The sequence below is a fragment of the Sorex fumeus genome, unplaced genomic scaffold (assembly GCF_029834395.1).
Source record: "Sorex fumeus unplaced genomic scaffold, SorFum_2.1 ptg000034l, whole genome shotgun sequence".
Taxonomy (NCBI): domain Eukaryota; kingdom Metazoa; phylum Chordata; class Mammalia; order Eulipotyphla; family Soricidae; genus Sorex; species Sorex fumeus.
In genome coordinates this window covers 41,331,317-41,346,671 of record NW_026606091.1, presented here as the reverse complement: position 1 = coordinate 41,346,671, position 15,355 = coordinate 41,331,317, and the positions used below count along the sequence as shown (strand labels likewise).

The 15,355-nt window shown below is 39.4% G+C and overlaps 1 non-coding gene across 1 annotated transcript; it reads left to right on the top strand.

Moving 5' to 3' along the window:
- The first annotated feature begins 15,048 nt into the window (after window positions 1-15,048).
- Window positions 15,049-15,155, top strand: LOC130026687 (U6 spliceosomal RNA). Its single transcript, XR_008792888.1, has one exon. It is a non-coding gene; the product is annotated as a U6 spliceosomal RNA (small nuclear RNA).
- The last annotated feature ends 200 nt before the right edge of the window (window positions 15,156-15,355 follow it).

The following is a 15,355-nucleotide window of genomic DNA, read 5'->3' as shown; positions in this document are numbered from 1 at the left end:
AACTGGTGAGATTTTTCTTTTTCCTTTTTAGAGAAACTTGGAAAACATATGATTTCTTTGGCTCTTTCAGTTTGAGGTCATACATAGAGATCTCCTATTACTTACAATCTGGATCTCACCCTAAAACCATCTACTAAACGACTTTTGGTTATGGAGCCATTTTTACCTCTCCTCTCCTCTTCTCCACTTCTTTCTCATCCCCTCTATGCTCCTTTCTGCACCGTGATTTACAAAAATACCCATAATAGAGTTTACAATACACAATATTCCAACATCATATCACCACCAGTGTCAACTTCCCTCCATCAATGTACCCAGGTTTCTTCCACACCTCAGCCTACCTCATTAAGAGGCACATTTTTATATTTAATTATTGTAGTTTGGTCCCACGCTTACAGTGTTAATGGCTCTGTGGTTTAGATGTATACATTTACCACTACTCTCTACTATCAATGTATAAGGTCTCTGACCCATGAACCTGTTACTTCCAATTCACATCTTACTTTCCCTGTCCATTTATTTTCTTCACAGGAGTTTTCATTTCTGTAGTCTACAGCCAAGGTTTTTCCCACCTTTGGTAACTTGCATTCCCTTGTCATGTTACTTTATTTACCACAGATTAGAAACATCATTCAGTATTTGACTTTCTTCTTCTGACTTACTTCACTTAATATTATAATCTCCAGTTCCATCCAAATTGCACAGAATGGCATGATCTCGTAATTCCTTGAAGATACATAATATTCCATTGTCTCTGTATACCACACCTACATTATCTACTCATCTGTCATTGGATACCTGGGTTGAGTCACATAAGGAGTCATTTCTATACCATTTTGCTTTGGAATGTGATATGAACTAGCTGCCTTTAGCAGAAATAAAGCTGAAAACAAGTGAGAATAAAGACAAAAACTGTATTGTACATTTAAAAGTTAAGAAGATGAACTTCATGTTCAATGCTTTTATATCAATAAAAATAAATAGAAAATGATTATCAACTTAAAAAATTTGGAATTTCAGTAATACCATATAATAATCAGAGTACCAGCACTTATGCTGGAGAGAATTTAAATATAAGAACATGAAGATAGATAGAGAAAGAGAAAGAGAGAGAATGAGGGTGGGAGAGAGAGAGGGAAAGGGAGCGTAAGAGAGGGGGATAGAAGGAGAGGGAGGGTAAGAGAGAGGGAGAGAAGGAGAGAAATAGGGAGAGAGGGAGGGGAGGCTGAGAGATAGGGAGAGAGGGAGAGAGGTGAGAGAGAGAGAGGGAGAGAGAAGCAGAAGTATCTGCCATAGAGGTAGGCTGAAGGTGGGGGTTCTGGGGGGTGGTGAGAAATGTTCTAGTGATGACTGGAGGGAAACTGGGGACAATGGTGGTGGGAAATGTGCACTGGTGAAGGGATGGGTGTGGAAATTGTATGACTGAAAACCAACCATGAACAACCATTGTAACTGTATATCTCATGGAGATTCAATTAAAATATACATTAAGAGTAAAATAAAGTTCTTTTTAAAAGCATGGTTTGCTTTTCACTAAATCGGTAACCATAGACAATTTGCTTTTCCATTCTGAGAAAAAATAATATCTTCAATAGATACAGTAACTCTAACAAGCATAAAGGGCTTTGCATACGGCAGAGATAATGCTCAAAACTTGGTAGGTTTCATGTACTATTTAAAAAGGGAAATATTAGATTATAAATACAGTTTCTAACTCTACAGTCATTGATAAAAGCAATGTCTTTATTCTTTTACCCTTTATTCCATCAATACATTAACATCATTAATGTTGCTATTAAATTCATATAAAATATTTCTTCCTCATTTTCCACAAAGATTTCATGATATTTTAAAATAAATGCATCATGGGCCAGAGGGATAGTACAGCAGGTAGGGTGCTTGCCTTGCATGCAGCTAATCTAGGTCCAGTCCCCAGCATCCCATATGGTCCCCTGAGCACTGCCAAAGTAATTCCTGAGTACAAAACCAGGAAAAACCTCTGAGCACTACTGAGTGCGACCCAAAATCAAATAAACAAAATAAATGCATCATAAATTAATTTTTTTAAATGCCATAAGTTTGAGGTCAAAGAGGTAGTATAGGAACAAGGAGCTTGCCATGCACACAGTCGACCCTACTTGGAGTCATGGCACTGCAGTTGGTCCTCCTAGAAATGCCAGGAATGAACCAGGAGTAAGCTCTGAGCACAGCTGAGTGTGGCCACCCACCCTAGAATGTTATAATTTCCTTAAACATTTCCCTATATAGTTACTAGGTTACTACATACAGGAGGGACAGAACTTTGTTTTATGTTTTTGCGTTTAATCCCTTTGATGAAAATGCCCCCCACCATTGGGAAGCATTTGTAGATGTGAAATTATATGGCAACTGCTGTTTATTAAAAATATTCCCAAACTGCCTCTTTGAAAGTGTTTCATAATTTTGACTTGCCACCAACAACGTAAGACTTACCATCTCAATCCTTCCTACCACCAGTTAATCATTATTTTAATATCGTGGTAATTTGAGAAAGTGGTATGATATAAATGTAAGTATGGATGTTTGATCTGGTTTCTTTCCTAGCTGGAGAACTGGAAAGTTCTCTCTGACATCAACCCAGTGCCAGGACAAATGTTTTAAATGTCCCTACTCGTGGTCAGGCAGGCTCTTACACTGAGATGATGAAAGTAAAGCTTGATTCAGTCATCAGAGAAGCTGGAGATGAATGTGAGTCTCTGGGATGCAGAGCTTGAAATCTAATCCCCACTGTTATAGTATTCGGAGGTGGAGATTTTGAGGCTGAGGTAATGAGGGTGAAATTCTCAGAAACGTCATTAGTTCCTTGGTAAAAGACCCAATGCTTTTCCATCAGCCCTTTTTGGCCATAGGAAGAAAGGGCAGAATTTCATGAAAAAGACATCTGATCTATTAGAGTTTTTTATATTGGATTTGGCAGCGTCTAGAACAGTAGAACATTTCTTTTTTTTTTCTAGTCCCTGAGTTTTTTTTTTTATTTTTTTGGAGCAATAGCACAGCGGGTAGGGCGTTTGCCTTGCACGCAGCCAACATGGCCTACACGAGTTCGATTCCTCTGCCCCTCTCGGAGAGCCCGGCAAGCTACCGAGAGTATTCGATATGCCAAACACAGTAACAACAAAGTCTCCAATGGAGACGTTACTGGACCCGCTCGAGCAAATCGACGATCAACGGGAGGGCCTTTTTAATTAATTAATTAATTTTTTTTAATAGTGAGACATCATGAGGTACAGTTGCAGACTTACACATTTTTGTGTTTGGGTTTCAATTATACAATGATCAAACACCCATCCCTCCACCAGTGCGCATTTCCCACCACCACAGATCCCAGTATCCCTCCCACCCCCCAGTCCCCATCCCACCCTGCCTCTGTGGCAGGGCATTTCCCTCTCTCTCTTTTTGAGTGCTGTGGTTTGCAAAAGAGGCATTGAGTGGCAATCATGTTTGGTCAATAGTCTACTTTCAGCATGCTTCTCCCATCGTGGGCGGATCCTCCCAACACCCTTTATTTGGTGTTCCCTTCTCTTTCTGAGCTCCCTTTTCCCCTAACATGTGTGGTTGTCCTCCGGGTCATTGAGTAAAATTCCTGGTACTAATCTCTGCCATTCTTGGGTGTTAGTTTCCTATTTTGTTACTTTATGTTTCCCAGATGAATGCAATCTTTCTGTGTCTATCCCTTTCTTTCTGAGTCATTTCCCTTAACATGATACTTTCCATGTAGTACCACTTGTATGTAAATTTCATGACTTCCTCTTTTCTAACAGCTACATAGTACTCCATGTGTAAATGTACCAAAGTTTCTTTAACCAGTCATCTGAAGAACAGTAGAACATTTCTACTGCTTCTTTTAGTGTAAGACCACCTAGTGTAAGACCACATGTCATAGTAGCCTAAGTGGACAAAGGAAAAGAGAGTTTGGCAAGGTAATTCAATAACTATAACAAGTATTTCTCTTTGCTTGGAAATTACTTTATAGAAATTTGGCATAATTTTCTGAATTCATAATTAGAAGATCTCATGTTCAACAGAAAGAAAATGACTTAGTAAATGGTGGTTCAGACACAAAGTTTAAAATACCTAAGAACAGTAAGTAGAAGAGAGGAAAGAATAACACACTATTCAAGGTACAATATGGTCTCAGTTATAAAGAAAAAAGAAGTTTGGAAAGCAATGCACTGAAATAGTAATGGTGGGTTTTTGCTGAATGGTAAGCTTATGACATATATTCCTACCTTTTAACATTATCTAAATTATTAAAACGCCAGTCTATAAAGTCAATAGTCAGTTTTTTAAGAAAACAAAAGAATAACAGTCTCAAAATACTAATGGATCTGATAGAATCTGAGACAAATAACTCTCAGATTAAGTATAAATGCAGTACTTTCCCACCATTAGCCTTTATTTCATTCTATTAACCATGTATATCTCTAGTTTTCCAGGAAGATTGTAGGAATGTGTGTGTTGTGTTCTTTTGTAAATTCTACCTCCTCCTCAGCCCAATGTGTGATTTACCATAAAAATTACTGTTTATTCTTCTCTCACTCATTCAATGATTAGAAATACCCAGTTAATGCCTGGTATGGTATTCTACTACACTCTGAAAAAAAAATAAAATAAAATAAAATAAAATAAAAAATAGGACTTTTTTCTCCTCAAGGAATTTCCATAAAACCTAAAGGAGTTTCTACTAAGTTATAGTTACAGAAAGAAAATAATAACAAAGAAAAATTTACTGGCTTAGCCACACCAGCCAAGTTACTAAAATGTCAACTTCCATACCCTTCTGTACATGGTATTTATTAGAATGCTTGGCAGAGTCTTGAGTAGTTTGCTAATGGTGCAATAACTTTGCAAATTAAAACTATAAATGTTAACATTACTATAACCATGTTACCTAAACTATAGCACACTGCACTGTAACACTGTCCTCCCGTTGTTCATTGATTTGCTGGAGCGGGCACCAGTAATATCTCACAACAAATTGTGAGACTTCTTGTTACTGTTTTTGGCATATCGAATACGTCATGGGTAGCTTGCCAGATTTTGCCATGTGGGCGAGATACTCTCATTAGCTTGCCGGGATCTTCGAGAGAGGGGTGGAAGAATCAAACTCGGATCAAGAATCAAACTCTCTGAGAGGGGCGGAAGAATCATACTCGGATTGGCCACATGCAACGCCCTACCTGCTGTGCTATCGGTCCAGCGATAATCTAAACTATAATCCAATTTAAAAAAATCCTTTGAAAACAGTTAATAGGTATGCTTAACAACAGAAACAAAAACAGACAGGCTCCCAAACACCCTTTTTATTATGTATGCTATATTTAGCCTTTATGACACTGAGCTCATTGTCACAGCTATTGGGGACTCTAGCATTCTCTTCTACAACCTGTCCTCTCCATAGTCAAAACCTTAGTCCCTACCTCTAGGTTTATCTTCTGCAACAAGAAAAGACTATGGTGGCATCACTAGATGCTGTTTATCATCTTTATTATTCTATTCTTGTTCTTTTGTTTCTCTCCTATAAACCAGCGAAATCTAACAGCCTAGAAATTCATGGAGGATGTCACTATTCCATCAGGGGTTGCAGCTACCATCCTTAATTCAGTGGCCTTTCCAAAAATGGAGAATTTATTCACAAAATTCTGTCCCTACAGTCGGTATGAAAGTTCCCTGCAAGTTTTCATCTGTTTACACCAGTTTCGCTATGCCTCCAAGTGGGTCCATTAGAGGGAACACCCATTTCTTTTTCTCTGTGGCTACATTTTGTAGAAATGCATCATTTATCAGAGATTCATCTCCAAGATAGGTAATAGAAATTGGAAATTAGGATACTCAAGGATAGTAGAGAACTGAAATAGAACTGATCCTTTGTGAGAATATTGCCAGAGTTTTCAATTACCTAATTTCTATCTACCGTGTCTTTGATTTAATAGAGAAATAACAACAAACATTATTATCCACAAATTTAGGCTTTTAGTTACACTAGCAGGAAGATTAAAATGTATCATCTCTGTTTAGGTTTTTGATGCATTCTTCTTCCCCTCACCTTTCACTTCATGCATTCATAGACTTTATTTTTTCTGGATGAAAAAGAGCTTCAAGGCCACATACTAAAATTCCTCACTAGATTGTTGAAATTCCTCTGCAATACTACCTCAAGTGGTCCTTCAACCTCTGCTTGTGCATCTTCAGAAATGAGAATTTCATAATTTTATTGAGCAGCCAAATCTATCTTTGCACAACTCTGAAGCTAAAATGTTTTTACATCTAGTGAGTAAAAACAACTTCCCTGATGCTTTCTCTCCTTGACCATAATTCAAACTATAGATATGATAGCAAATAAATCTAATTTCTCGTCCATGTAGAAAGTCTTCCAATGTATTCTTCCTTCTTCTAATTAATTTCTATTTATATTGATTAAATTCCCTCATTAGAATCACAGAAAACTAAAAATTTTACAAGTCATTCAAGAAAACAGTATAATAAAAGTTAAATTTATCCATTTATTATATTTATACCACAAACGTTAGAGTGACATCTTGAACTCCCGAGAAATCTCAATGATCTTGGTTATTGTGTGGATATGGTTGATCGTACTGAATCCTTTGCAGAACCCAGCTTACTTTCATGGTTGTCCTTCATCTAGTGTTCTACTAATCCTATTCAGGATAAAATAAAGTTTTTTTTAGGATGACTTGAGTAAACAGCTATTCAGGATGACTTGAGTATTCAGCTATTCAGGATGACTTGAGTAAACAGCTTGTAGATGACAGACAACAGGCAGATCGGGCAATAGTTGCCAAAGTCGTGGATGTCTCCCTTCTTATATATAAGTAGTACAGTCCTGCTGGTTTTCCACTGGGACGGAACCTTGCACTCAGACAGGTAGTGTGTGAAGAGCCAATCCAGTGTATTCATGAGGACTGACGGCAGGTTCTTCAGGTGTTCGAGTCTGACCTTGTCTGGGCTGGGTGCTGTTTGCTTCTTTACCAATGAAATGGCGTGTCAGATTTTGGAAGGGAGAACATTGGGAATGACATATCCATCCTGTGGAATTTGGCATATGGGCAGGTGGACGTGGCTATCAAAGAGATCTAAGTAGAAGTCATGGATAATCTCCATTGCCCTTTTGGAAAATGTGATAGATCCATCAGGATATCAGAGGGCAATCATCTTGGTCTTGTAGTTGGCTAAGGACAGGCAGGCAATGTGAATGCTTTCCCTGCCTTCTGCTGCATCTGCCAGTACTGCTGCTCTTCTCTCTAACGTTCATTGATTTAAAGAAGGCCTTTGATTCTGTTGAGAGGGAAGGGGTTATTGAAGCCCTAGCCAAACATAGCATTTAAACTCAATATATCAGAATCCTTCATGAACTGTATTACGGATTCACATTCAGGATCCACCATTCTACAAGGAAGTGATCATCAATATCAAGAGTGGAGTTGGGCAAGGTGATACCATTTCACCGAAACTTTAGTGCCACCCTCGAGAACATTATGTGACAACTGAAACGGAAGGAATGAGAATGAAGATAGATGGTTGGCAACTATACCACCTCCACTTCGCTGATGACATCGTTCTAATAACACCAAACTTTAGCCAAGTGGCACAAATGCTGGCCGATTTCAACCATGAGTGTGAAAAGGTCGGACTATAGCTGAATCTCTCGAAGACAATGTTTATGAGAAATGGTCTCATTCCTGTCATTCCATTCACTCTCAGCGGAACAAACATTTCCGAATGCAACAGTTATGTGTACCTAGGTCAAGAAGTCAACATGACAAATTACCTGGCACCTGAGTTGCACAGGAGGAAGAGAGCGGCTTGGAACGTCTTCAAGAGCATCGAAGAAATATCTAAGAGGACAAAGAACCTCTGGCTCCGGGCTCATCTCTTCGATTCCACTATTCTTCCTGCATTAATATATGCCTCAGAGATGTGGGTCATATGAAAATAGGACAAGAATGCTATTCGGGTCTCCCAGAGAGAAATCTAAAGAGCTATGCTTGAAGTATCATGCTTCACTCAAATGAGAGAAAGAATCCGGAGTTCCAACCTTCATTGACTATCAAGAATAAGGCATGATGTCTCATTTGCCAAGGTGTCAAAAATCAAATGGGCTGGACATGTAATGATATTTGGAGACAACTGCTGGACTAGAGCCGTTACTGACTGGATTCCATGGGATGTCAAAAGATTGCATGGACGCCCACCTATGAGATGGTCAGACTTCTTCATCAAGACCTGAATGATCGATTTAAGGCTCTTTGTATTCCTGGAGCGAGCAGACACCATTGGGCTACACTAGCATGTGACAGGGACGAATGGAGACATTACTGGCACCTGCTTAAGCAAAATGATGAGTAATGGAATGTCAAGTGATCAAGTAATACCAAAAAATTTACCAACTTCTAATATTTTCAAATCTGCTAATAGTTTTGGGGACATATCTATGAATGGAATTTGTCTTTGCCCCCAAGATGTTTGCAGTATAGTACGATAGGAGGCAAAAAGTAAGAATTCTAGTACTGGGTATTTTGATTCAATTTCTGCTCTATTTCTTCATATTCATGTAGCCATGGAACAAATATTAAGTCACTAGGTCTTATTGTTTCCACACATGACATATAATATTAATAGCATATGTTTCATAGGGATTACATGTGATGACCCAAATAGAGCTCATTAAAAGGTCCATGACTTTTAGTGTCTGGATAAATGTGAGAGAAAGAAATGAAGTAAACTTCAATGTAAACAGTATACATAGCAAAACCATAGTGGCATAGTGGATGATCTAGCCAAGACTATATGAAAGCCTAAAAGAGCTTGTGATTTTTAACTGAGTTTGGAGAGATGGAATTAAACATATCTAATTTCTGAAAATTAAACATTTGCAACAAGTTGAAGAGTAATTGCAGGTGAGAGATCAGGTTCTGTAAATGTATGGACTTGTGAGACCTCACAGAATGTTAAGAGAATTACATATAACCCAGAATATAACCCAGAGCACCTATGCATTATAGCAACAGTTGAGATCACAGAGTTTCAATAAAACTCAAGATCTTGTGAGTTAGGTTGGGAAAATGAACTTTGTCTTATGGATTATGAGGAGTCAAAAAATATTTCATGTGAAAAGATTACATCTGATCTGCGTGGGACGGGCACAGAGGCCCAGCTCTGGGCAACAAAGCTGAACGGCTCCAATTCCAACAGGTACAGCCCGCCCCCAAGGGCCTGGGTCCCTTTCTGGGCACGCACAGCTAGAAACAGCCCCTAGACAGCCGGTTTTCAACCCCTGATCTGCGTGGGACGGGCACAGAGGCCCAGCTCTGGGCAACAAAGCTGACCGGCTCCAATTCCAACAGGTACAGCCCGCCCCCAAGGGCCTGGGTCCCTTTCTGGGCACGCACAGCTAGAAACAGCCCCTAGACAGCCGGTTTTCAACCCCTGATCTGCGTGGGACGGGCACAGAGGCCCAGCTCTGGGCAACAAAGCTGAACAGCTCCAATTCCAAACAGGAGACCTTCCCAACTCCTCGCCCAGTCCCAGGGACTGTTTCCAGAGCCGCGGCCGCTAATGCGGCCGCGAAATATTTTCCCACTACATATGCCATAGGAACCATAAGCTAACTTCTTAGATGGAAACTTCTCTATTTTAGCTCAGCCACTAGAAACACAGTAGCCAATAACTCATAAGCCTATCTTAACTCACACTGCATATCAAGCAGAATAGTAACAGTGAACGTGAAGGACTAAACCACACCTCTCACAATGGTAAAGCAACGCAAAAGCCCACCAAACTTTCATATTGAAGAGTCTAGCCCAGATAACACCAACAGTACTGTAGTGTTAGACAACCTCTCTGACAAGGAATTCAGAAGGGAGCTACTTAGGATGCTTAGGGAAGTAAAAGAAACAATGGAAAGCAATGCCAATAGAAGGCAAGAGGATCTGAAGGCAGAAATGAGGAAAATGCAATCAGAAATGTCAGACCTGAAAAATCTCGTAGGCAAATTGAAAAGCTCAGTGGAAGGCCTCAGCAGCAGAGTAAGAGCGGCAGAGAACAGAATCAGTGAGCTCGAAGATGAAGTTCAGAGACTATCCAGAAAAGAGCAGAAAATGGAAAAGAGACTCACAATTCGGGAACAGATGGCAAGAGAAGATCGTGATGAAGCCAAGAGGGGTAACATAAGAATTATTGGAGTCCCAGAGGGACAGGAAGAAAACCTCGATGAAGAAGAAACTGTCAAAGAAATCATTGCTACAACATTTCCAGAGCTGAAGAAAACTTGTGACCACATTCAGGAGGCCCGAAGGGTACCAGCTAGAAGAAATCCGAATAAAAATACCCCAAGACACATTCTGATCAAAATGACCAAAACCTTAGACAGAGACAAAATTCTGAAAGCAGCAAGATCGAAGAAAGAAATCTCTTACAAAGGAGCATCCTTAAAATTCACAGCTGATTTTTCTGATGAAACCCTCATGGCCCGAAAACAGTGGTGGGACATAGTAAAAAAACTCAATGAAATAAATGCCTCCCCAAAAATACTTTTCCCAGCAAGACTCTCATTCATAATAGAAGGAACAACACACAGTTTCAAAGACAAACAACAGCTCAGGAACTTCATAGACTCAAAACCATGGTTACAAGAACAACTAAATGGGCTACTTTAAGGCAAGAAAGGCCCCTCAAATACACCAAACTTTAACAGAACAATGGGACAAAATCCCATAACAATAATCTCTCTCAATGTCAATGGGCTAAACGCACCAATTAAAAGACATAGAGTGGCAGGATGGATTAGAAAATTGAACCCAACATTCTGCTGCCTGCAAGAAACGCATCTCAATAGTCAAAGCAAACACAGACTCAGAGTCAAAGGCTGGAAAACAATCCTACAGGCAAACAGCTCCCATAAAAAAGCTGGGGTAGCCATCCTTATATCAGACCACATCGATTTCAGAGTGAGGAAGGTCATAAGAGACAGTGAAGGCCATTTCTTATTGATCAGAGGATCTGTACAACAGGAAGAACTTACAATAATAAATGTATATGTACCTAATGAGAGACCAGCAAAGTACTTAAAACAACTACTCATAGATTTGGAAAAAGATATCAATAGCAACACAATACTAGTGGGAGACTTCAACACTGCTTTGTCACCTCTTGATATATCAACCAGACTCAAGCTTAGCAAAGACATACTTCATTTGAGGGAAACAATGGAAGAAAGGGACTTAGTAGATATATACAGGACACTTCATCCACAAAAAGCTGAATACACATTCTTCTCAAGCGTACATGGAACATTCTCCAAGATAGACCACATGCTGAGCCACAAAACATGCCTCCATAAAATTAAGAAGGTAGAGATTGTATCAACAATCTTCTCAGACCATAATGCGCTGAAATTAGAAGTAAATCACACACAAAAACAGAAAACTAAATCAAACACCTGGAAATTAAACAGTGCACTATTGAACAACGAGTGGATTAGACAGGAAATGAAAGAGGAAATCAAAAGATTCCTAGAAACGTATGAAAATGAGAACACGAGTTACCAAAACTTATGGGACACAGCAAAGGCTGTGTTAAGAGGAAAGTTTATAGCTCTACAAGCATTCCTCAGGAAGGAGGAGCGAGCACACATAAGTAACCTAACCTCACAGCTTAAGAGCTTGGAGAAGGACCAAAAAAAGGAGCACAACCCGAACAGGAGAAAGGAAATAATAAAACTCAGAGCAGGGATTAACGAGATGGAAACCCAAAAAACAATCCGAAAGATCAATGAAACCAAAAGCTGGTTCTTCGAGAAAATTAACAAGATCGACAAGCCTCTAGCAAAACTCACAAAGAAAGGGAGAGAGAAAACCCTAATAAACTGAATCAGAAATGAAAAGGGGGTCATTACAACAGAAACCACAGAAATTCAGAGGATCCTCAGGGAGTACTTTGAGAAGCTTTATGCCACGGAACATCAAAACCTCGAGGAAATGGATAAATTCCTAGACTCCTACAGACTCCCAAGGCTGAACCAAGAAGACCTGGAATACTTGAACAGACCTATCACCATCAAGGAAATTGAAATGGTAATAAAAAGTCTCCCCAAGCACAAAAGTCCTGGCCCGGATGGATTCACTAGTGAATTCTTCCAAATCTTTAAAGAGGACTTACTCCCGATGCTCTTTAAGCTTTTCCACGAAATTGAAATATCAAAAACACTTCCGAACAGTTTCTACGAAGCAAATATCACACTGATACCAAAAGCAGACAGAGATACCACAAAGAAAGAGAATTACAGGCCGATATCCCTGATGAACACAGATGCAAAGATCCTCAACAAACTACTAGCAAATAGAATCCAACTACTCATCAAAAAGATCATACACCATGACCAAGTAGGATTCATCCCAGGGATGCAAGGATGGTTTAACATTCTGAAATCAATCAACATAATCCACCATATCAACAAAAGAAAAGATAAAAAGCATATGATCATATCAATAGATGCAGAGAAAGCATTTGATAAGATCCAGCACCCCTTTATGATGAAAACCCTAGCCAAAATGGGTAAGAGGGGACCTTCCTCAACATAATTAAAGCCATCTACCACAAGCCTACAGCAAGCATCATCCTTAATGGGGAAAAACTGAGAGCCTTCCCTCTAAGATCAGGGACGAGACAGGGATGCCCACTCTCTCCACTGCTGTTCAATATAGTACTGGAAGTACTTGCAATAGCGATTAGGCAGGAAAAAGATATTAAGGGCATTCAGGTAGGAAAGGAAGAAATCAAGCTCTCACTATTCGCAGATGATATGATACTCTACTTAGAGAACCCAATAACTTCCAACAAAAAACTCCTAGAAAAAATAGACTCGTATAGTAAAATTGCAGGTTATAAAATCAATACCCAAAAGTCCATGGCCTTCCTATACGCAAACAGTGAGAGAGAAGAAAGCAACATGAAAAAAACAATCCCATTCACAATTATGCCCCAGAAAATCAAGTACCTAGGAATCAGCTTAACTAAGGAAGTAAAGGACCTGTACAAAGAAAACTACAAAACGCTACTTCAGGAAATAAAAGAGGACATGAGGAAATGGAAAGATATCCCCTGCTCATGGGTCGGGAGACTTAACATGGTCAAAATGGCAATACTACCGAAAGCATTGTATAAATTCAATGCAATCCCTATAAGGATACCCATGACATTCTTCAAAGAAATGGAGCAAACACTCTTGAAATTTATATGGAACAATAAGCCCCCACGAATAGCTAAAGCAATTCTTGGGAAAAAGAAAATGGGAGGAATCAACCTCCCGAACTTCAAACTGTACTACAAAGCAGTAATAATTAAAACAGCATGGTACTGGAACAAAGGCAGAACTGCAGACCAATGGAACAGGGTTGAATACACTGACATCTCCCCTCAATCATATGCTCATCTAATCTTTGATAAAGGTGCAAGTAATGTGAAGTGGAGTAAGGAAAGCCTCTTTAATAAATTGTGTTGGCATCACTGGACGGCTACATGCAAAAAAATAGGCTCAGAACTCTGCCTAACACCATGTACAAAAGTAAGATCAAAATGGATTAAAGACCTCAACATCAGACCAGAAACCATAAGGTACATTGAAGATAAAGTTGGCAAAACCCTCCATGACATTGAAGCTAATGGTATCTTCAAAGATGCCACGCCACTGGCTGAGCAAGTGAAAACAGAGATAGATCAATGGGACTATCTTAAATAAGAAGCTTTTGCACCTCCAAAGAAACAGTGACCAAAATACAAAGACAGTCTACAGAATGGGAAAGGATATTCACCGAATACACATCTGACAAGGGGTTGATATCCAGGATATACAGAATACTGGTTAAACTCCACAAGAAGAAAACATCCAACCCCATCCAAAAATGGGGCAATGAAATGAACAGAAACTTTCTCAAAGAAGAAATCCGAATGGCAAAAAAGCACATGAGAAAATGCTCTACATCATTAATCATCAGGGAGATGCAGATCAAAACCACAATGAGATACCATCTCACACCTCAGAGACTGGCCCACATTCAAAAGAACAAAAGCAACCGATGCTGGCGTGGATGTGGCGAGAAAGGGACACTCCTTCACTGTTGGTGGGAATGTCCACTGGTTCAGCCCTTCTGGAAAACAGTATGGGCGATTCTCAAAAAATTAGAAATTGAGCGCCCATTTGACCCAGCAATACCACTCCTGGGAATATATCCCAGAGAGGCAAAAATGTATAGTCGAAGTGACATCTGCACTTGTTTGTTCATTGCAGCACTCTTTACAATAGCCAGAAACTGGAAGAAACCTGAATGCCCAAGAACAGATGACTGGTTAAAGAAACTTTGGTACATCTACACAATGGAGTACTATGTAGCTCTTAGAAAAGATGAAGTCATGAAATTTACATACAAGTGGTACAATATGGAAAGTATCATGCTAAGCGAAATGAGTCAGAAAGAGAGGGATAGACATAGAAAGATTGCATTCATCTGGGGGGATATAAAGTAACAAAATATGAGATTAATACCCAAGAATAGCTGAGATCAGCACCAGGAGGATTACTCCATAACTTAGAGGCCAGCCAGGTATCCTAGAGGAAAGGGCAGTTCAGATAGAGAAGGGAGCACCAAATAAAGTATGTTTGTAGGATCCTCCCAGGAGGGGAGATGCATGTCGAAAGTAGACTATGGACTGAACATGTTTGCCACTCAATGCCTCTTTTGCAGACCACAACACCCAAAAGGAAAGAGAGAACACAGGGGATTGCCCTGCCACAGAGACAGGGGGGATGGGGGGATGGGGGTGGGAGGGATATTATCCATGGTGGTGGAAAATGGGCACTGGTGGAGGGATGGGTATCTGATCATTGTATAATTGAAACCAAAGCACAAAAAATTGTAAATCTACAACTTTAAAAAAAATAAAATAAAATAAAGGGGAAAAAAAAAAAGAAAAAAAAAAAAAGAACACCCTACTGTGCTCGCTTCGGCAGCACATATACTAAAATTGGAATGATACAGAGAAGATTAGCTTGGCCCCTGCGCAAGGATGACATGCAAATTCATGAAGCGTTACATTTTTTTTGATCATTGTATAATTGAAACCCAAGCACAAAAATTTGTAAGTCTATAACTGTACCTCATGATGTCTCATTAATAAAAATTTAAAAAAAAGAGTGCCCCAAAGAAAATGAAAAAAAAAAAGAAATGATAGAGCTAAATATCCAAGCCAGAGTCAACAACACTGAAATCATGAGACTCAAACTTTAATAACCAAGTTTGAA